The sequence below is a fragment of the Panthera leo genome, chromosome D3 (genome assembly GCF_018350215.1).
Source record: "Panthera leo isolate Ple1 chromosome D3, P.leo_Ple1_pat1.1, whole genome shotgun sequence".
NCBI lineage: Eukaryota > Metazoa > Chordata > Mammalia > Carnivora > Felidae > Panthera > Panthera leo.
In genome coordinates, this window is record NC_056690.1 from 34748617 (window position 1) to 34771690 (window position 23074).

The 23074-nt window shown below is 45.4% G+C and overlaps 1 long non-coding RNA gene across 2 annotated transcripts; it reads right to left on the reverse strand.

Moving 5' to 3' along the window:
- Nucleotides 1-4243: 4243 nt before the first annotated feature.
- LOC122203460 lies at nucleotides 4244-22594 on the reverse strand. 2 transcript variants are annotated; one of them, XR_006195190.1, is made up of 5 exons: nucleotides 21564-22594; nucleotides 20676-20827; nucleotides 19509-19600; nucleotides 5830-6083; nucleotides 4244-4915 (listed from the first exon to the last, which is right to left on the reverse strand). It is a non-coding gene; the product is annotated as an uncharacterized LOC122203460 (long non-coding RNA). The 2 variants fall into 2 exon arrangements; XR_006195189.1 differs by having other exon boundaries at nucleotides 20676-22594.
- Nucleotides 22595-23074: the final 480 nt, after the last annotated feature.

Genomic DNA, 23074 nt, shown 5'->3' on the forward strand with positions numbered 1-23074 from the left:
TGTGCTAATGCGTCCTTGCAGCAAGAGGAAGGAAAGACTTGCATCACCACAGGGTGGGTAGGGCGTAGGGCATCACCGTAGAATAAAAGCCAAAAATTGAGGGGATCAAAACAACTCAATGTAGAGACAGACAGAGCTCCTAACATTCACAGATTTTTCCACATTAGGTTAACTATTCGTTTAGAATTAACAAATCAGTTGAGATATTAACACCAAGGAGGGGACTCGAGGCTGCAGTGCCTTGACAAAGTGCCTTGTTTCTATGATGCCATGCTCTGCCCCTGCTCTAGATTAATATTCATGTCTTTTATACTTAGATTCAATTCATCATTTCCTTCCTTTAACTCAACTAAATACTGATGGGTAAATGTTGGTCAGGGAAACACAGGGTTTTGGGTTTTTAATATGGACTAAATCATGTCTCCAATCATCATGGCTTTGCCAGTAGACTTAACCACCCAAACTTCTCTTTTCTGGGCAGGAATTTTGCATACAAAGCAACACAGGATTCTGTGGTTGCAAGAGAAAGGAAGTGTTCTCGTTGAACAACTTACCCATCACACAATCATCTGTCAACAGAGACTGGTGGTGGGGATCACATTCACTTGGATGGGAGTGGGCCAATGTCCAGTTGGTATGTTTACCCTAGCGAGGCTCAAAGGACAATACCAAACGGACATCTTGGGTCAATATGGTGATAATCTCACTTAAGAAACACCTATTTTTACAAATGAAACCTTTGAAGAAATCATCTCATTCAGAGATGATTATCTATGGCTGAATCAAGGGCTTTCTTTAATGATGAAAGTATCTTTGATAATAGAGAATCTTCCTGACACATGTGCACACTGGAAAACTGTGAACCCTCCAGAATGCGGAAAGAATACCAAATGGGGCAGGAGGCAGGTCCCGTTTCTCTCAACCACCTTCCAGCTCCTCAGAAAAGAAGACCATGGTGTCAGAAAGACTTACATATTTCGATCATGTTAGACCCTATTGGTTTGGCCTGTGAAGTGCTATGAAGAGCGTCCTGTGAGCTTGGGCCAGTGGCTTCCAGAAATAAATGGTAACGTTGATGAAGTTCTCCCTTAATCTGTGATTTTTTTTTTAGCATCATTTATCATTATTTTTTTAAATTCTGGTAAAATACACAGAACATAAAATTTACAACTTAACCATTTGTGAGTGTGCAGTTCAGTGGCAATAAGTCCATTCACATTGTTGGGTAACCATCACCACCGTCCATCTCTAGAACTCTTTACAGCTTACAAAACAAATTATATGCCTGTTAAACAATGACTCCCCATTCCCCCCACTCATTGCCTCCATAAGTACCTGGCAAGCACCATTCTACTCCTGTCTCTCTGAATTTGACCACTAAAGGTATCTCATGTACATGGCGTCCTGCAGTGTTTGTCTGTGTGTGACTGGCTTATTTCACTTAGCATAATGTCTTCAAAGTTTACCTATGTTTTAACATGTATCTGAATTTCCTCCCTTTTTAAGGCTGAATAATAGTCCACAGAGGTATAGACCACATTTTGCTTATCTATTCATCTGTCAGTGGACACTTGAGTTCCTTACACCTTTTGCTGTTGTGAACAATGTGGCTATGAACATGGAAATAACAACTATATCTTCAGGATCCTGCTTTCATTCCTTTGAATGTAAATCCAGAAGTGTTTTCCTTCATTAGTGATCTTTTATAATGGCTGAAAACTGAATAAGCATTGGTATGATTTCCTTTCACACAAGAAAATACGCAATGACTTTTAGTGAAACGTGAAGTGTATTCAAACTCCGTACTTGCGTGTGCTATATATATATGCCTCCATAGATTGAGCTGACATTCAACGAATCGCTACTCGTCAATAGACTGAGGAGTTCTCTAAACTGCAGTGAAAAAGAAGTCTTTCCTTTTCTAAACTTTGCTTCTTCCCACAGCATGAACACTTGAATTTAAATCAACCAAGGAAGTTAAAACTATAAAATCAATGCTGTGTTCTCACTCTACACCGATGGCTTCTACCGTTGTTTTGATTATGATAAAAAACACAAAACGCATAACATAAACTAGTGGTAAGTATATTCACATGGTTGGACAACAGAGCTCCAGAAATTTTCCATCTTGCAAAATTGAAACCCTGTACCCATTTAAAAACCTACCATTTCCCTCCCCTCGACACCCCTGGTAACTTTCTATTTCTATGAGTTTGATTACATTAGATGCCTCATGGAAGTGGTACACTTTTTAAAAATTAAACATTAGACAGAATCTCTAGGCAATAAAGAAAAGTGTCTATTTATTGACCATTAACCATTATGCATACACACGAAGAGCGCTTTGGTAAATCTTTTACAAACCTCTCCTTTGCTAGTGATTTAAGAATGCTAACTTCCCCTGAAAGAAAACTACTCAATTTTAGTCAAATATTTGATGAACAATTAAAGGTTTTATGACAGAGGCCTATATACTTCAGCGGATAAAGGGAAAGTTATTTTGAAAACCACCTATCATTTCAGGCTTCTTTAGTGGTTGATAAGTCTTGGGCAGAGTTGGCCTCACTTTCTGTGGACATGTGCGTGAGGAGGCTCGTCAAGCTTAAAGGGCCTGGAACAGCTCACTCCTGGCTAGAGTTCTCCTCACTAAGACTTCTTTAGGATTCTTGCAAAGAATTAGTCAGCAAAGTGAAAATTAACCTCAATATTTTATGGGTGAAATCATGACACTGCCATGGCCTTGCTTTCCCTCTTCTATCCCAGTCCAAACAGTGGGATCTCTCCCCAGGTGAGGTCTTGGAGAGGCAGCCCTCCTCCCTCACACCATGCCCCCAACATGCCACTAGTCCTGGCCTCCCTTCCCATTCCCCAGATCCTCAAGGATGCTGCTACCTCAGCAGAGCAAATTTCCCACCTTTATTTATTTATTTATTTATTTATTTTTATTTTTATTTTTTTTTATTTTTTTATTTTTTGGCACAGTATGACAGGTACAGAAAATGGTAACGGGACCGTAAATGTCTTTGCCAAATGATCCTCCTTCTCCCTTTCCACTCTCCCTCTTCCTCCTTGCTCTTTCCCTATCACTTCAATTGGCTGGCCTCCACTGGCTTCTAGGGATCTCTACCAATGAACCAGTCAACTACCTACCACAGAGACCTACTGAATGCCTGCTAACAGAAGCCCAGGCCCAGAAAATCAAAAAGAAGGAACTTGGTACAGATCCAGTCATATCACCAGATGAGTTTTGTGACCACCGTTCCTTCCCCTGGGTTGAGTTATCTACAGAAAGCACACTTATGGAAGGAAATCTGCTCAGGACTCAGGAAGCTAGATGTCAGGTCTAAGATGTGACTTTACTCACTTACACACTAACAAGTTAGCCTAATTCTAATTTGTGGATGCTGGCAGGAGACATGAGCTCCTGGGTCAGAAACAAAGGACTATATTACTCATGACACAGCAGCGGCACAAGTATCAACATGTTGGCACCAGCTTCCTTGCTCTAAAGGTCCACAGGCATGACCCCGGGCCCAGATCAGTATGACAGGTAAAGTGGGCTTGTGTCATGGCCCAGGAATACTTGGGGAATCTACTGTTTTCACAGGCAAGAGTAAACAAGTCTGCTTTTTAGGTGCTGAGAGTAGGGAGACATTATCTCATTTCTCGAGGGCATCAGAACAACTCTGAAGACATCCTGGGAGAAAGACTAGTCTTGGCCCACTAGACAGGTGCACTTGTGGCCCATGGAAGACTTTCTTTCCCAACACTGGCTCCCAGGTCCAGCCCTGCCAGGCACTAATTGTGTGACTTTCAACAAGTCACATAACCTTTCTGGCTCCTCATTCTCCTTATCTATAAAATGGTAGTGGTAATACACACCTATCTGTCCCACAAAGCCAAAGATCCTGATGGAAGGTTGGTGGAATTTTGTGGAAGCAATGAAAGGTCTGGTTTCCTGCTTGGGAATCCACATGAAATCCCTAAGTCACTCTTGAGTCTCCTCCAAGCCATGCAAACAATCATATTTTGCAAAAAGCTTTGAGGCCCAAGTTCCACAGGTCAGTTTCAGCCTATTCTTATGCTAAGAGCCCAATTCTCACCAGTTTCCCACACTCTTTATGGAGAAAGCTCATTTCAGGCCTGATACTGAATACTAAGTGCTCCAGAAACCTCCCCCACCCTCCCACCCTACTCTCCAGTACAACTTATTTATGCTACACCTCTCACTTGAGCGCTTCATTTCTCTCCTAAAAGGCCACATGCCCTGAAGCATCAAAAGGTAACCAGATCTGTGCTGATGTGGGTCAGTGAACCGTACAATCACAGAAGATGTGCTCATCTGAAAACTTCTACCCATGACATTATGTTCCAAAAAGGCATTCTAACTTACAGATTCTAACTGAATCTAAGCTAGTAGCAATCTAAACTTGAGTTTTAGCATAAGTGGAACAGAGATAAATTGAAATAGAAATCTTACTCCATTGGGTCAGCAACCCATGACATACACAAATTTCCTATGGGATCCTGAAAAAAGAATCTAAAGGTGGAAAGGTTAGTGTTTGTGGGGGGAAACACTTGGAAGACCTTCAAGTAACTCCATTTATACCTGAAGATGCCAACTGAACTGCCCAGGCCACTGGCCAAAGGCTTCCTCTTAACCACTTTCTCTCCAGCCTTATATACGTGAACACACCAAAATACATATGTCCTCACTCCGACTCTGTTCAACAGAAGTGGATATAATTATCCCATCTTAAAGATGACCAAACTGAAACACCTAGAGAATAAATGACTTACCCAAGGTGAGACATTTGACAGGAGGCAAAGCTGGAACAGGACCAAGATCTCCCACCCCACACTGCTGTGTTGCACATCTGTCTCAGTGTCCTCCAAATTATTTGTAGGAAATAACCTGAATAATCAGGCCAGAGAAAGAAAAGAAAAATAACTCAGTTACTTTAATGAAGTCCAGGCTGATGGAGATACGTACCACACACATAGCTGGGATGACAAGTAGGTATGTAAGTAAACAGATAGGTATGTAGGTAGGTAGGTAGATGGATAGATAAGTAGGCAAAAACACATGCACACATATCTGTAAACATCGGAGGCAACTTAGAAAATTAACCACAATATACAACAGAAAAATAAATAATAAAAATGGAATCAAAATCGGTTGAAAGGAAAAAATAAATGGATGCCACCAGTCACCAGGATATGACAGATGCTGCCATTGGAAGCCAAATTCAGCCCTGAGTCCCTTGTAATTGTATGGGATATACTTGTCGCTGTCAATATAATGTTCACTTAGAGAATCAAAGGTCTTACAGATTCTTATAAAAAGGACTTTGGGTGACATGATAAAATCCTCCACTATGCTTTTGTAAAATACCCAGCTTTGTTCTTCACAAGTACATTTCTGTGTCAGCTGCCCTCCATAAAAGCTGGAGACATGATATTAAATCTTAATTTGTTGGATGCTTTTCTGTGGGAAGCCAAGATAACGAGGTCCAGGAACATAGCTTTCAGATGATCTAACTCAGAGCTAAGGTGTACGTGGTCTTGTGCCCTGTTTTCTGTCTCTTAACATCTAATTCCCAGAGACAGGAAGAGTTCTTGATATGTAAGCATCTGACACCCCATAAACATCCTAGCTGAGAAGCTACAGATGTACCAGAGAGATACCCAGGAGTTAGGAAGCCAGGCAGAAGAGAAGAGGTGAAAATGAAGGGAGAAAATAACAAGGGCTGTAAATGGAAGATTCTAGATAAGATTGCTTTTATGGTCCATGCAAATTAATATAGACATATTCCAAGTGCCAATTACATGAGCTTCTTGAAGGCTTTGATTCTTGCATCCATCTGGAAGCTTCTGCACTAACAGCACATGTAACTTCTATATGTTTGTTTGGTTGGTTTATCTTCTAAAGTCTCTGACAATCATTGTGCTTTGACGTTATTCTCATGAGACTATTCCCATGCTTCCGCTGCCACGTGCCTGCTCACTCTGACACTTCTCCATTCATGGAAATAAATTTCCTTTCCAATTCCAGCTGCAGTCCAGAACAACAGGTGTAGTCTCTGAAAGAATAAATCGGGAAAGAAGATGTGAATTGAGTAGTGCTTCAATAAATGTATATCCGGTCCCACAAATCTTTACTGAGCTCTGGATATGGCAGGAACTGGGCTGGGTGGGGAGCTTTCAAAAATGAATAAAGCAGGTCGGACCCCCTCAGTAGCTCACAATTAGCAGAGAAAGGGGTGTCGTTGGTACCCAGTCACCAGGAAATCAAGCCATTAAGCAAACACATCACACTCTACACTTTGAGTGCTGTGACAAAGGAATGAATTCAGCATGGTGACTGGAGGAGCCCATTCTGATTCAGAGGATGGGAAATTTTCAGAAGGACAGTGATTGCCTATTCAACATCCATTCCACCACCCCAGGTCCTTGCCAACAGATCCCTGATTTTTGTTCAGGTATCTGTCCTCAAGGAACCCACAGGAATAAACCCTGAGTAGTGTAATCCAGTCATGGTAATTCCCTTCCTCTTGCCAGGATGGATTTACATATGGACACGTGCTGAAATTATGGCCAAGAAAATATGACAGGAAATAGGCTGGGGAGACTTCCGGTTTCCTTATTCTTAAAAGGAAATGCCATTTTCCTCTGGATCCTGCTGTTTGGATCTGATGAATGGAACTGTCAGCTATCTGTGATTGAGAGGATTGACAGACATACTTGCCTAAGGGCCCTCGGCAGTTGGTTACCTGGTATTTGTATGTGTGGATGTGTAACAGCACGTGTGTGGGTATAGGCACATATCTACAAATCTGTGAGCTTCTTCATAACACGGATGAGGTCTTACACATCATTTTTCCCTCCCACAGGATCTAGCATAGTGCCTAATACATAGAAGACACCACCTAAATGTCTTTGAATAAATCAATACATAGAAAATCTACTCATAATGGGAATTAAGGAGGGTACTTGGGATGAGCGCTGGGTGTTATATGTAAGTGATGAATCATTAAACTCTATTCCTGAAATCATTATTATGCTATATATTAACTAACTTGGATTTAAATTAAAAAGAAATAAATAAAGAAAGAAAGAAAATAAAGAAAATCTACTCATGGCATTAATCATAATCATGTATTAGAACATAACATAAAATTTTACTAAAATGTTAACAAACATATGTTTCCAGTAGATGTGATGTTTTCCATTTTTGTAATTTTGCAAAATACAACACAAGACTAATCTAGATTTGTACAGTCCAATATGGTAACCCCTGGACACGTGGCCTATTTGAACTTAGTTAAAATTTATTAAAAATTCAGTTCCTCAATCACATTAATCATAAGAGGCTAGTAACTTCCATATAAGACAATGCAGATAAGACCATTTCTATCATCATAGAAAATTCTATTGGACAGCATTGTTCTAGAGCATGCAATGCCCACCTCCGAATGTAGCCCAGTACTTGGCACATGGTAGGCACTCAATAAATATTTGTCAATTAATGCGTTCTATAGATCATTCCAGATATTATTACAAGAGCCAAAACACAAAATGGCAACCCCCGTCCTGGCAATGAAAACAAATAGAACTAAATATTTAGCATATGGCAAAGCCCATACCCACTGGTCTATAATGATGCTGAGGTATCTAGAAAGTCCTACAGGTCCCCTAACTGGTAGACCTCCCTCAGCACATGTGTTCCCCAACCACAATGTCAAGCCCAAGCTGAGCTGATGAAACCGGACTGATCATCCATTACACAACGGCCTAGGTTTATAATATATTCTTCCATTTGTTTCCATGGACTGACTCTCCCAATGTACATTTCAGAGCTAATGCTCAATTTCCACTCTCTTAAATTTCATCAAGAAATTTCACAATGAACCAGAGATTTGAGATTATTCTCCAAGCCCCAGGGGATAAAAACACCTTTTCTGGTCCCAAGGCATCAGGTAATACGCAGACGTGAAAGTCGGACAGACCTGAATTGAAAGCCAGCTCAATCCCTTAGCTGTGTGACCACGGGCACATTGTTCAACTTCTCCTAGACGTTGTTTCTTTACCTATGCCATGGGGATGTAAAAGGTTCTACCGGGCAAGATTCTTCCAGCATGTGATGTGTCAGCGCGTGGAGCACACTTGGTTCCTTCCCTGTGCAGTGGGGTCCCAGACAAACGGCCGGGTCGGCCAGAGGGGCTCAGCAAATGTGCATGCCTTTCTCCTTCCCTTCCCTTGCACAGTCTGCCTGAAGTCCCTCTGCATACACTCCCTGTTCTGAGGGCTTGTTAGTTTTGTTAATGTCGAGCTATAAACTTGAAGCTACCAACCAGAAGAAGGAGAAGAACCTGAACCTAAAGAGAAATCAGCCCCCAGGAACCACAAATGAAATGGGTGCCTGGCCTCAACCGACTCTCTGAGACGCAGCTGCCTTCAGAGCTGTCTTGCTAGCTCGTCTTCACACGCTCCCCCTCCTCGGGAGACCCAGCCTGTACTCGGAGTGTAATCCTGAATCTAATCAAGAAAAAGGAAAGCTGCTCCCGGCCAGTAGTGTATGGAAGCGGCTGAAAGAGTGGTTGGGGGCGTTGAGGGTAGGGGTGGGGGGGGTTGTACCCAGGCCCCAGCAAACAGGCAGGTTCTGGCCTTGTCCCTTGAGGCTGTCCCCACCTAGAGCCCAACATCCCTTTCTCACCCTCTGGACACCCCCCTCTGCGGGCTGCTTTGTCTCCTGTCTCCTGTCTTCTGGGGACTGGAGCTTCCCCCACCACTGACCTGTCCTCCTTCTGTCTTTTTCCAGCACGCTTCTTTCTTCCCTCAAGCACCAGCTCTCCCCGACAGGATTCCTGAAAATTCGCACTAAAATGGTAGGGTGTGCCCCTAAGGATATGTGCACCTAATAAGGATATATTCAATAGAGCAAATGATGTTAGAACAGGGGTCCCTACTTAATCCCATGCTTCTCACCTTCAAGAGAGTCTCAGATTTAAAATGAGAGCCTGTGTTTATAAAGATGACCAAACATTGGTGGTGGTGGTTGTTTTTTTTATCTCCAAGAAATATATTTCAATACCTGTGTCTCTCTCTCTGGGGTAATACAGGCAGGTGAGTGAACTGCATTCACTCTTACGAAACCAGTAGAAAGAACTCTTACAGAACCAGTGGTTCACCCAACCCAGTATTCTGTCATCTGTCATGAAATTCACTAATGTCACCTACCCACAACTTAGCATCCCTTATTTAGCCTGCCTCTACGTATTTGTCATATTACAGCCTATAAAATACTGTTCTACTCAGTATGTTTAAACATCTTACGAGCCCTGAAATTGCATTCTGGCTGCCAGATCGAGCATTAGCTCAGTTCAAGCTTTTCATGATTTTATCCACTGGATAAAATCCCCCTTTTCCACTTTTGTCCACCCTGGAAAAGACTTAATGGTTTTATTTGCTTCTCTTTGGGTCTTTGCCCATCAAAAAGTCTAAAAATACATCATAAATATTTTAAGACACTTTATTTTAAACCATCTTTAGTATTTTTTTTAATTTTTTAACATCTATTTATTTTTGAGACACAGAGAGTGAGGGAGAGGGAGACACAGAATCTGAAGCAGGCTTCAGGCTCTGAGCTGTCAGCACAGAGCCCGACGCGGGGCTCGAACTCACAAACCATGAAATCATAACCTGAGCTGAAGTCGGACACTTAACCGACTGAGCCACCCAGCCACCCTGAGCCACCTTTAGTATTTTAAAGATGAACAGGCTTTCAATAGTGTTTTGTTTTTGCTTTTGTTTTTTTAGGGATGTGTTTCACTATTGACCACAATCTCTCCATTAGTGCAGTGAACATTTAACTATAGTGTATTCACGTAATGGGGGGCAAGCTTTAGAGGAACAGAAATATTTAATCACGCATTGGGGCATCTGGGTGACTCAGTTGGTTGAGGGAAGGACTTCTGCTCAGGTCACGATCTCACGGTTCATGAGTTCGAGCCCCGCGCCAGGCTCTGTTCTGACAGCTCGGAGTCTGGAGCCTCCTTTGGATTCTGTGTCTCCCTCTCTCTGCCCCTCCCCCACTCGTGCTCTGTCTCCGTCCCAAAAATAAATAAACATTAAAAAAAATTTTTTTTAATATTTAATCACTCATATAAAGTTCTCAGTTTTTCCTTTACAGTTGTAACCTATCTATCGATGCTTAACTTAATCGAGCCCTAGCATTTCCCAGGCTGAAGGAGATCTTGCTTTGAGCCATCTTCCAGGACACAACCAGCTTCGAGTGCTTCTGGGATGTTTCAGAAGTGAAGACAGCCACGCATCAAGTCAGCCCCAGGCAAACTTTTATCCCAGTAGGGGTGGATGATGTTGACTGCTAAGTTTTGGAGCACAGTTTCAGTTTTCTGTAGCTCTTCCTGGAGATTAGAAACCAAAACCCAGACCATGCTTTGCTTTTCGTACTATCACCTCTGTAGGAGTTCTTTGTATCTTTCTCCCACAGACCTTCCTGTCCCCACAGCGTGAGAAGTCACAGTGCTGCTCTGCTCCCCTGAGCTGAGCGCTTGCCTCTTCCCGCTTCGTAACAGTGACTGTTTTCCTGCTGCAGGAAAAGAGTTCGCCTTACCCACTCCTGCATTCACCAGCAAGCAGTTAGGGACGGCTTCCTATGTACTAAACTCTGCGCTGGATCCTGGCATATGTATTTAGTGGAGGCAAGCTCTAGAATAAGACATAAACAGAAAAACAAAGGATCACGGCAGCACGTGGCACAATGACAAGAGGGGTCAGGGGACCCAGGGACACAGAAGGGAGAACGACTATTCCATCCTGATGACTTGGTGAGGGCAACAGAGAGATGGTGACCTTTGAGAAGGACTGGAAAGGTCAATAGTAACTCTCCAAACTGGGAAAGAAGGGGAGGGGAACATTCTAGACAGAAGATGCCATTCGCCAACTTAGAAAATACAGATGCGGCAACACAACCCAATTCTGCCCGGGACGTGTCTGTGGGGCCTAGAACTGGAAGCATCTGCAACAGGTTCAAAATTGGAGTCTAGAGCTCCAGAAAGATGGCAAAGCAAGAGTCTCAGATTGATGACCCTTTGCTTGAAGCCACGGCACGGTGGGTCTCAATCAGGAGTACGTATGACGGAAGAAAAAGAGACCATGGATAGGGGAGCACTCAAGAGAAATGGAGGCAACTCACAGCAGTGAGGGTACAGGTGGGAGTATTTCTGTCCTTTCTGAAAAAACTCCATAGGCAAATGTAGGCGGGTGTCCAACAATCTCACCAACAGAGCCGAGGAGACCTCCGCCTTGCGAGTCACGTGCCCACTGACGGCTGCTGCTCTGTGCTCGTCCGTCGGTAAGTAGGCAGGCATTTGCCCTCTCCTGGTTTCCGCATCGCTGATTTGACCCTTTGTTTTACGTCCCCTCTAACTCTCACAACTGCTTTTTCTTCTGCATCGTTAAGATCTTTGTAAGTAGACCGAAAACCATATGTGGAAGAAGAGTTTACAAACAAAAATAAAGATCCAAAATACTACTTGACACTGCATCTAAGATGTCTTATGTCCCAAAGAAGAAACCATTATTTTTTAAGGAATTAGTTTGTCAACATCGTTGGATCTGAGGCATTTTCTTGTGGCATTAATCACATCCTCTCCGGCATAAGTGGTACAGGAGTCCCAGACTCTCTGATGCGCCTCCAGTCCCAACACAAAGCTCTTCTCTCTGACGCTATGGTCATTCAGGTTCCCGAAAGGCCGTTGACAGATCGTCCGGGAGGTGGGCAACGCGAGCTGGAATTTTGTCCAAGGGATGGGAGAGCAGGGTGTGGTCGCCTTTCCCTCCACACGCAGTTGTCACTGTGACCTGTCATCGCAGAGGAAGAGTGAGGCTTGGGACTCTGGGGATGCAGTGGAGGGTCAAGGAATGATGCCACCACTCAGCGGGATCCTCAGAGAGACGAGCGGTGCAGGGGACCACACAGACCCCAGGGATCACAGAACGAAGGGAAGCAGAGGGCAGCTGTCTGCAGGCCATGCAACCCTTCAGCTCTGTGCTACTCAGACGTCCCTTAATTAGGGCCAAAGAGCAATAATGCAGCCTCCATCCCACCTACCTGCTTCTGGAAATCCCAGAGAACATTTACACAGCTCACGAGTCCAAGTTTGCTGTCGTTGGCCAACTGTCCTGTTACCAGGAAGTCTGGCCGACCACCTTCTGCCATATCACAGTGCCCTCCCTGAGCCGTGCTGGGCTTCCCATCCCCTTGCCCCCAGAATGGGCCACGCCTCAGTTTCCCCAACACTGAGCTCAGGCTATAACAATGAACTGAGGAACTGGGGATAATAGATGAAACTTACAAAAGAGAAAAGAAAAATCTTAGACGTGAATGCCAGATATAACTGCACACAGTTGTCCACAGGCTTAAGCCCTCTAGACCCCTCAGCTTGCCTGGGAGGGACAGCACAGTTATTGCCAGATGGGTCCCAAACTAATCACTGCTGGCTTCCCTCCTGCTCTGTGAGTGCCCCAAAGAGAAAGATGAACTGCATGATTTACCTGCCCACCATGGAATTCAGAAGGGCTTTTATCAGCATGTCGTGGGTGCCTCTCTCCAGAGTCCTGGGCCTCTGCCTCTCCAAAGATCAGCAAGAGGGAAAAGGTATACCCTGTCCAAGACCGGCTTTGTTGTCAGAGTAATAACATGCAGAGTGTAGTTCTGTTGGTCTATGCTATCAGATTAAGTTCAAAAATTTCTTTTTGGGGGGGCACCTGGGTGACTCCGTCAGAGTGTTGAGCATCCGACTTTGGCTCAGTTTGATCTCGCAGTTCATGGTTCGAGCCCGGCCTCAGGCTCTGTGCTGACGGCTCAGAGCCTGGAGCCTGCTTCGGATTCTGTGTCTCCCTCTCTCTGCTGCTCCCCGATCACGCCCTGTCTCTCTCTTTGGAAAATAAATAAACATTAAAAAAAAAATCTGTTTTTAATTTTTTTAAGAACTGAGTCATGAATGGATATTTTTTTTTCTTTGCTTAATAAGGCTCCAACAATATCTGAGTATTGGCAAATCAGAATAACCTTATGGGCGGGGTCCCAGGCAGCTCACCTGAAGTCCCAAGCTGGGAGCCAAGAGAGCTGTTCCTACTGGACGTGCTCCCCAAATACTGGGAAAGAAAGAAAGGAGTCAGCCAGGACTTCTCCCCAGAGTCCAGGCCATTACGATGCCAGCTGGCAGAGTACTGTGTCATTCCATGATTCTTGTCACCATTCTTGACCAACCCATGGGGACAGGCACCCTTACCCAGGGCTTGTGGAAACCAAAGGGCATGGGGGTAGGGCAGTAAATGTGATCTGGCTCTCGGCCAGATCTGGCATGGCTTAGCTTGGTCACAGGCAGGAACCAAGGAGAATGCCAGGAAAGGGTCACTTCCCTCTATATGGCTGTGAGGGGCTCCCTGGGGAACTTTAGCACACAACCAAGAGACCCTTTGAGGACTTTCCCCCACCAAACGAAGAGGTACCTGCAAAGAACAATCCAAACTTCCATCCAGAAAACAGAAAACGTTCTTGGCAGCTTAAACACAGAGCCCCCCAGGGTCCCCCACATTCTAGCCATCAAGGGTTCCACAGCCCTGAGCCCCCCGCACACTCTGCCGCCCTTCAGGCCTCCATCTGTTGGTTGTGGGTCATCGCTCCTGTCTCGTTCACCATCCAGGAGAGGGACATGCTCACTGAGGGGCCCACACGGACTGTGCAGTCATCTGGAAAGCAGCACCATGCACCTGACCTAACACAGTGCCTCTGGGATCAGGAAAAGTGAACTTTGTTCTCTGGGCCCTTGATTGATTTATCATGTGACTTCAGGCCTGTGTCTCCATAGCCATCTGCTCCACCTAACTATATAACTAAAGAGCATTTATAACTAAAGAGCATTTATAACTAAAGCACTCAATATGGAGCTGTGAAGTTTTCACCTCCGTTACTCTATCCAAAGAAAAGCCCGTTAACAGAGATATGCTGTAATGCACCCACTGCACAGTCACCCATCCATTCACCCCAGCAAAAGCATGGCATTGACTTCAAAATGTAGTTTTGGGAGTTTAGTGCTCGTCCCAGCGGTTTCTGTTACACAGTGTCAAAGTGATTTTTAGATCTTGAGCAAACGGCGGCCTTTGTCTTTCTAAATGTCCACTGGTATCATAATAAGGGAATTCCTGGCCCACAGACTCTGGTGGTTTGCTATTTGTACCAGAAACACCAAAGTCAACAGAATTTACTAGCCTAGGGAGCCTTGCAGGTAAGTGGGGACAGTGCAAGGACACTGGGATTGAAGCCATGTGACAAAGAAAACGCACTGAGGACAGATCAGGGAGGAAACGGGCAACAGTTATACTAATGCAGTGATGGGCGATTCTTCTCAAAGCAGCCTTCGCTGTTTTCGTACCGTCTCCACAATAAAATCAGCAGTGGGAAGGGAAAAAATAAAAGCTCACCGAACTTCAGTTGGAAGGCTTGAATTACAACCCTCGCTTTACTTCTGTGGTTCCCTGGACAAATCACTAACTTTCTTGGCACTTCTGTTTCTTCATCTGTGACATGGGGACAATGGTATACACCGTTGTGATTGACCCACCAACCTCCATAACCCTTCCCTGGTAAGAGCATCTTATATTCATTGGGGGAAATAACCTTCCTCTGCTTCAGGATCCAATGCGCCCTCCCCTGTTGAGTCTTGACAGGGCTCTGTCGGTAAAGGCTCTGCTGACCCAGGAGCAGGGTACTGACCCCAGTTGGGCCCATGAGACTCTCTCCCCCGATCCTTGACTCTTAACCATAGGGTCCCAAGGATGGACACGATGAGCCGATACATCTCTGGCTGGTTTTTCAACTGCTCCTTCAATTATGTGAGTCTTCTATATCCTCCAGATAAACCCACTTTTGGCTGCAGTTAGCCAAAATTGGTTTCTGTAGCTCACCACCAAAAAAGTATAATCATCCTGCATTTGATAATTGCCCAGCCACCTCACAGATTGTTCTGAGATCAGATAGACCCTGAGTGTGAAAGCATTTTACTAACCAAAACGGTCTGTACGGATATTGGCATTTCTACCATGTGGGGTCAAACTCTCAAGGTGTACACTGGGCGGCATGAGTCCTGGACGCTGTGAAATCTCCATCACATTGGCCTAGAAAGATCTGGGACCAACGGTGCCAAGGAATCTCCCCTCAGGACGAGAACAGCCGACACGCTGCCTGCCCCCACCCCATCTGCATGGCATTCTCTGCTCCAGCCTGAGCTCCTGGCCGGGCAAGGGCTGGCTGGTGCCCGCTTCAGGCAGGCAGGGCTGCAGGCATCGTGAGCTAGATTAGCTCATGGATTAGCTAATGGATTAGCTGAGAAAAATTCTCCCCGCCCTCGGAGGCCAACTAAATAAACAAGGGGAGAACATAACGTCAGAATGAGCTTCACTGCCTGAAGCACTAGGCATGGCCAGAGTGATGCGAGAGCTGGAATGACTTTTATTGAGATGCTTTTGAAAATGCTCAGCAGTTTTGATGCTGATGACTGAGCTTGCTGTTTTCTCGCTTTTCCTCAGTGGCTCTTTCCAGCCATGATATATGTGCCCAGAGTCCCAGGTTTGTTCTTTTGAAAGAAAGAGCTTTACAGTGAAAGTCAGGGGTGAGCTCGGAGTCTGCCAACCAGCTGAAGGTCTTCTAAACAGCAGTCCAAAAGGTAAGTGCTCGGGGCACCTGGGTGGCTCAGTTAAGTGTCGGACTCATGGTTTCGGCTCAGGTCATGATCTCATGGTTTCGTGAGTTCTAGCCCCGCATCGGGCTCTGTGCTGACAGCACAGAGCCTGCTTGGGATTCTCTCTCTCTGCCTCCTTCCCTGTCCCTCCCCCACTCACACCATCTCTGTCTCCCTCGAAATAAATAAATAAACTTCAAAAAAGAAAAAAAAAGGGTAAGTGCTTATCCCAGTGCTTTCTGTTGTGCAGCATCTAAAGGAATCTTAAACCTTGAGTAGACAGAAATGGTTATAGAAATGAGCCACCCTTGCCTCTCTGTGTTGAGTCGTCCTTACAGAGGAGAATGCTGCAGAAGAGGCATTGCGTTCCTTGATTTAGGGTCCAGCATGCACAGCGTCCTCTCCATGAAACCCAATTCCTGCCTCACACTCCCCTGCTGACCAGGAGGACACAAGCCACAGGGGAAAGTCAGCCCTGTGCAGAACCGGCTTCATTCAAAGGTAGAAGCGTGCAAAGTGCCTGAAGGGAAGCCACCACAAAGTTTTCTGGACATTCCAAATGGAACACGGAGACAACAGAAGAGTTGGTACGGGGGTCGCCCGGATGACGGCACAAGCAGGAGATGTCAAGGTGGTGGGGGTGGCAGGAGAGGAGCTCAGAACAAAGTCAAGTGCGAGGGTGTGGCCGCCAAAACCAGGAGGCGAGATTCGCTGGGGTAAACTGGGCCAAAGCCACAGTTAATAAGTGACAGGGGCACCTGGGTGGCTCAGTTGGTTAAGTGTCCCACTCTTCATTTCAGCTCAGGTCTGGATCTGATAGTTTGTGGGATCGATCCCCACATCTGGTCCTGCACTGGCAGTGAAAAGACTGCTTGGGATTCTCTCTCTCTACCTCCCTCTCTGCTCCTCCCCTGCTTTTGCACGTGCTCTCTCCCAAAATAAATCTAAATAATAATAATAATAACATAAGTGACAAATGCCACACTTTGAGCCCAGATCTGTATAACACTTCCACAAACCAGAGAGAACTCACCGATGCTTCATTTTTCAGAGCCTGGCACATATACACAATGCCAAAAAGTCTACAAAGGATGGGGTGCCTCAGACATGGCCTCTGACATCATGAGCCCTAGGATCCAGCTGAGGAAGTGTGTGTGAAGCAGACCCCCCAGCCCACACCCTCTCCCCTAAGCATGCAGGCAGGATCTTCAGCAGCCCGATCCCAAAGTACTCCTAGGACCATCCAAAGGAAACATTCCATGCTCCCAGGCCAGACGTCCAGCCGCACCTACCACCCCTCCTCTTCTCTCAGACCCTCATGTCAGTGCCCATGACCCTGAGGACTGGGGTAGGGTGACCCACCTTGGCACTGCTTACTGTGCCCATGTGAGCACAGCTGTCCTCATAGGTGCTGTCTCCTGATGCTTTGGGTACCAGAAGAGTGCAGGATCTGATAGAAGGGAGAGCCCTGTGTTCCATGTCTCACAAAATCTTCCCTGAAAATAGCTCTGTGTGTGTGTGTGTGTGTGTGTGTGTGTGTGTGTGTGTGTATTGAGAAAGGGAGAGAATGTTCATAAAAGGATAACTACATAAGGCATAATGTGACCAATGACCAATATCAAAAGCATAATGCCCTTTGATGAAATATCAATCTTCACAGAATGCCTTTCAAGGAAAATAGAATCTATTCAAGAATTGAAAGACAGAGAAGGAAAAGGCTCCTTCATGCATCCTTTCATAACTCCCAATACTCCCTCTATCAGAGCACTTCTCACACAAAATTGTACTTGCCTATTTATTTCTCTATACCCTCCAGTGAACTGTAAGATCCATGATGGAAGGTCTTGTGTAGTTTTTGTTTTACATTATAATATAGAGGCCTTTTGGAGTGTCCAACTCATAGTAGGTGTGCGATCAATACTGAACAGATAGATGGATGGATACGTGGATGGATGGAAGGATAGAAGGATGGATGAATGATTACATGGATGGATGGATGGATGGATGGGTGGATGGATGGATAGGTGGATGGAAGGATGGATGAATGATTACATGGATGGATGGATGGATGCTTAGTTGGAAGGATGCATGAGTGGTTGGGAAGATGGACATGAGAACTATATGGACAAAAGGTGTTCTTTGCATGTATCAAGATGGACCCTTCCTTGCTTTCCTTGATAATTTTCCAAAAACACCTATTTAGTATTCCTTGGAGACTACAGGTGTATCACACTACAGAATAATTGTAATTGCCAAAATTCCTTTTCAGTGAGAGCACCAGGTAACAGAAACATGTGAATGAGATCAGAAGGATGGCCAGTGTAAACAGGAGCAGGAACCAGAGAACCTATATGCAGAGTGATTACTTAGGCAGGCAAGAACAATGAACAACGCCAAATGGGCTATCCTCAACTTGAAAAAAAGTTATGGACAGATTTAGTCTAGAATTTCTTGGGCAACCATGTGGCATAGGGAAAATGCCCAGGACTTGAACTGAAACATCTGGCTGGGTTCCAATCTGCCACTTATTTACTCTAATATTATGCACAACTCACTCAGTCTCTCTGGTGCTTTAGTGACTTCACCTGCAGAAGGGCAATAATAATAATACCTAGTCTTCCTGGTAAGTAGGAGGACTAAAGAAATTATGAAGGTGAAAGTCTCTATCAACTGGCAGGCACCTTATAAATGCCGATATTCATAGTCAAACCTTCAACCAACCTGTGGACATAGGAATATCAAAGAGTATCCTTATCCATTTCCAAGTGACATTGAGACACAGGGGATCCAAGTAAGTTACCTCAAGGGTTGATGCTAGATAAAGCTATGAAAGTCTGCTCCTCAGGGCGCCTGAGTGGCTCAGCCGGTTGACCATCTGACTCTTGATTTCGGTACAGGTCATGACCTCACGTTTTTTGGGTTCAAGTAGAGTGTTGAGCTCTGCACTGACAGTGTGGAACCTGCTTGGGATTCTCTCTCTCCCTCTCACTTTCTGCCTCTCCTGTGCACTTGCTCTCTCTCTCTCTCTCTCAAAATAAATAAATAAAAACTTTTACAAAATTATAAACAGAAAGAAGAAGGAAAAAGAAAGAAAGAAAGAAAGAAAGAAAGAAAGAAAGAAAGAAAGAAAGAAGGAAGGAAGGAAGGCTGCTCACCTCCTGGCCCTGACCTTCAGACTCTGCCCCTGGGGCTCCACATGACAGGAGACAGCTAGCTAAGACCTTCAAGAAACACCAGGACATCCCAGCTCTGGGAGACACATGTGATCTTATGATGGTGCTTTATAACATAAATTTTAAGTACAAATACCACTGCCTTTCAGGCCGTCCTTTGTACCCCCTGCGTATCTGGGCAGAAGATGAGCGATGGTGTGCCCCCTACCCCAAATTTGACACCTTCAGCCATTGGAGGTACTCATTGGATGTCAGGATTCTCTCAGATAGTCTGGATTTGGGACCTTAAAGGTCACCTAGTTCAACCCTGTCCTTATGAAAATGAGGAACGTATGTGCTAAAGAAGTGATATGATTTACTGAATGCCCATGATCTATTGGCCCTGGGGACTTCAAAGTAGTTACTGCATATGGCAGTAAAGAAATAAGAATAAGCATGAAATTCTAATTTATGAATTCTTTTGAGGACACAGATGGGAGGAAAATGCAGGAGTGCTCTTTATCAAGCGCTGCTGCCCATGGCAACATGATAGTGTCTCTTGACTAATGAGGACTTTGGGGGAAGTTACCATTTAATATAAATGTGAGTCGTAGTCTGCCTTGGGTCTTCAGGCAGAGTTCTCTTTCGATTCTGCCCCAAGGCCAGATGGCAGGATTGTGGCTGCAAAAAGATTAAATAAAATGCATGTCTTACTTAAGGACAAAGAAATTGAGCGCATCTCAAAGGCCTCTCATTAGGCTCTTCTCTCTACTCCCACCCCTTTGTAAGTTACTACAAAGACCATCCCAGTACATTTAAGACACTGCGCCAAAGTGACAACCCAGCCCTGGAACAACTGTCTAGGGCACACCGTCTGAACTTGAGCTAATGAGGTGGAGTACCGAGTACATCATAGATTGAAATACAATATTGGTAGATGCACTCTCCAGGGAGGCTTCTAAAAATAAAGCTCAGGGAGCAGCGCAAACATTCTGCTGAGGTAGCAGAGAGGGGCCTAGGGCATTGTGTGGCCTCTGTGTGAGCAGGAGTCCGTGATCAGATGGATGGAGCTGGACGTCACCAGGCACATATGAAACCGACTCTCCTTTGGAGCTTCAGAGTAGGTAGTGAGGACGTGGAACAACAAAGTTTCCATGTGCAAAGATGGGGGGGCTTGAAGTGTAAGATCCGGAGGCCCAACCCTCTTCAATCTTTGCTTTTTCCTTTGTATCCTCCTAATTACTATTTTCTACATCATCAGCACTAGATTTACCTTTGCCCCGCAAGAGAACAGAGTGTGTTTCCTTGTGCCCACAGAAATACCAAGTTGTGGGGCGCCTGGGTGGCGCAGTCGGTTGAGCGTCCGACTTCAGCCAGGTCACGATCTCACGGTCCGTGAGTTTGAGCCCCGCGTCGGGCTCTGGGCTGATGGCTCAGAGCCTGGAGCCTGTTTCCGATTCTGTGTCTCCCTCTTTCTCTGTCCCTCCCCCGTTCATGCTCTGTCTCTCTCTGTCCCAAAAATAAATAAAAAAAAAAAAATTAAAAAAAAAAAAAAAAAAAAAAGAAATACCAAGTTGAAAGATTTGAGAAGGTAAAGAGAAATGAAATTGAATGGAAATCAACGTATACCTGTTGCGCTAGGTACTGGTTATACAAAGCCCATGGGAAAGCTGTAGAGTCTTGAGCCAGATCCTTGCCACCTCATTAACTTAGTCATCTTGCGTATAAAGTGTAGTCAATGGAAATTAATACTTACCTTGCATAGTTGAAAAGGACAAGAGATGGTGACTCCGAAGAACTTGATTCTCAACACCTGGAAGCTGTCAAGGTGCAGGCTTGCCCTTGAGAACACCACAAATCAGAGCCTCTACTCTCTGGGTCTTTGTACAACCTCCTTTCCACGTACACCTAGGGAAAAGGGCACTGCACACAGGGTGTCCTCAGGCAGCAAAGCTGTACAGACCTTCTGAAGGACAGTCAGCATCGACCCAGGACCCAAATGGAGGAACTGACCAGGTCTGCTCTGCACCTGCCATTACAGTGCTGGCAGGGGAGGTGAAAATTCCCCGAATGCACCTGACCATCTGAGCAATGGTACACTGGGAGGCAGGTAGATAGATGCTTCCCGAGCTGAGTGTTGAGTAGCACAAAGTGGACCCCCTGTGGCCCACAGACCTGCCGTTCTCACAGGGCTTAGTGGATCCATTCTCATTACAAGTAGCTGAACCTTGCTTCAGTCTCCCCAGCATTGCAATGTCCAGTTAATGAGTCAGGTGCAATTATACATCACAGGCAAGTGTCAGAGCCTCTTCCTTCATTTGTCTGGACAAGGAAATGTTACTCCCTAATGAATGGTCACTTACGTATAAACTCAAGTCAGTTTAACATGGATCTGGGCCAGGCACACACAAGGCATGGAACTATGCTCTCCACAGGCTGAGAAGTCACAAACGCTGCACTCGTGGAAAGCTACATATAGTGCAAGGGAGCTACGATAGCAGGTAAATATCATTAAAAAAAATACAGAACAAAACTGGGAAAGACTTCATGTCATGTTGACCCAGGGGACCAGAGCAATTCCCAGTTGTACCAGGATTTGATTTTTCATTAAATCAACCACAATTTCTGAGCTCATGGTACGTACCCACCAACCCGTTAGAGCTGTGGATATTCTTGCAGACAGGATCAGAGAGAGAACCCGGGTCTGTGCTGGTCAGTTGGACACCCCATTTCTAGAAAAGGATCACCTGAACAAAGACCTTCTGTGGATGCTCCAATCCTGGGCTCATCCTCAGATCCCAAATTCCCTTTAATTTCATTTTTAATCCAGAGTTCAAGGCCATGTGGCCACCACAAAACACTTTTTTCAGTCCGCTCTTTAAGATCCCATCCTGGAAGTACTGGGAGTGAATGCCTCAGCGGTCTCAGCTCCCTGCCATGCCGGGCCCGAGTCCCAGGAGCCCCTTGTGCTGACCAAATCACCAGTTGTGGTTTCAAGCCACAGTTGTGCAAGCCGTCATTTTCCCTTCTCAGATTGCTAGGTTCTGTTCTCATACGCATGCCAGGCTCATGAAGCTGTGCAAGGCTCAGGAAGTGAATTCCTCTGTAGGCAAGTGATTTATAATGTTACAGCTGTAGGCCCACACACTGTCAGAATAAATCTAGTTCAATTTTTTCCAAGTTCTTCTTCACCATTTATCTTTCCTTTGTTTCCTCTCCCTGCCTTGTCCAATCCATCCTAACACACACACACACACACACACACACACACACACACACAGGCACGCATGCACGCACACGTGCGTGCAAGGCCCACAGCCCCTCCATTTCATTCTCATGTCCCAGGGCTGGGGTCGGATCCCCTTCTGGGGCCACATCCCCATTTCTGTGGTCCTACTCACTGGCTGGCCAAGCCCGGGGCTTGGGACCCAGCTGGAAAGCCTAGCTCAAAATGTCAACCTCAAAGGTGACTCCAATAGTGAGAGTCTTCAGATGGGATGGATATGGTCCATGCGCTGGCAGACAGGCCAAGCCAGCTGAAGTCAGTAGAACCTTCCTGGGAGTCTCTGTCCAAATGGTGTCATTAATAATCAAGAAAGGTAGCTAATAAGCAAGCACGGTGTGTTGCTTTCAGATGGCAGAAGCAGACCCAGGTATCTTGCAACCGTTCCAGCAACCTCCAAGAACCACAGTGCCATACACAGTAAAGTGAAATCTGGTTGTCCACCCTGGGGCGGGGTGGGGGGGGAGGCATCTGTGCCTTTGACTTTAGGATAAGCGATGGGTCAATGTGAGGAACGGTTTTGTGACTCGGCATTACATCTCCTTCTACTGTGCAATTCTGCCTTCCTGTTTTCAACAGGTTGGGGGAAGGTAAACAGCTAATCTCAAGGTACTTTTCCTCCTGCCCCTTCTTTTTCTTGTAGACTTAAGAAAACATCTACACCACTTTCAGAGTTGTTCTTAAGCTACTGGCCCTGGCCCTCGCCAGGGCAGCAGCCCTGCCCCTCCGTGTCTCTTGCAGGAAGCAAAAGCAGGAGCATTTGCCCACACAGTTTCAACGGCCTGTATTCTGGCCCCAGATCAGAAACTTGGAACGACGGGGTTTTTAGTTCTACCCTGCTTGTTGGATTTCTTGGAGTCTGCTTGGATTTC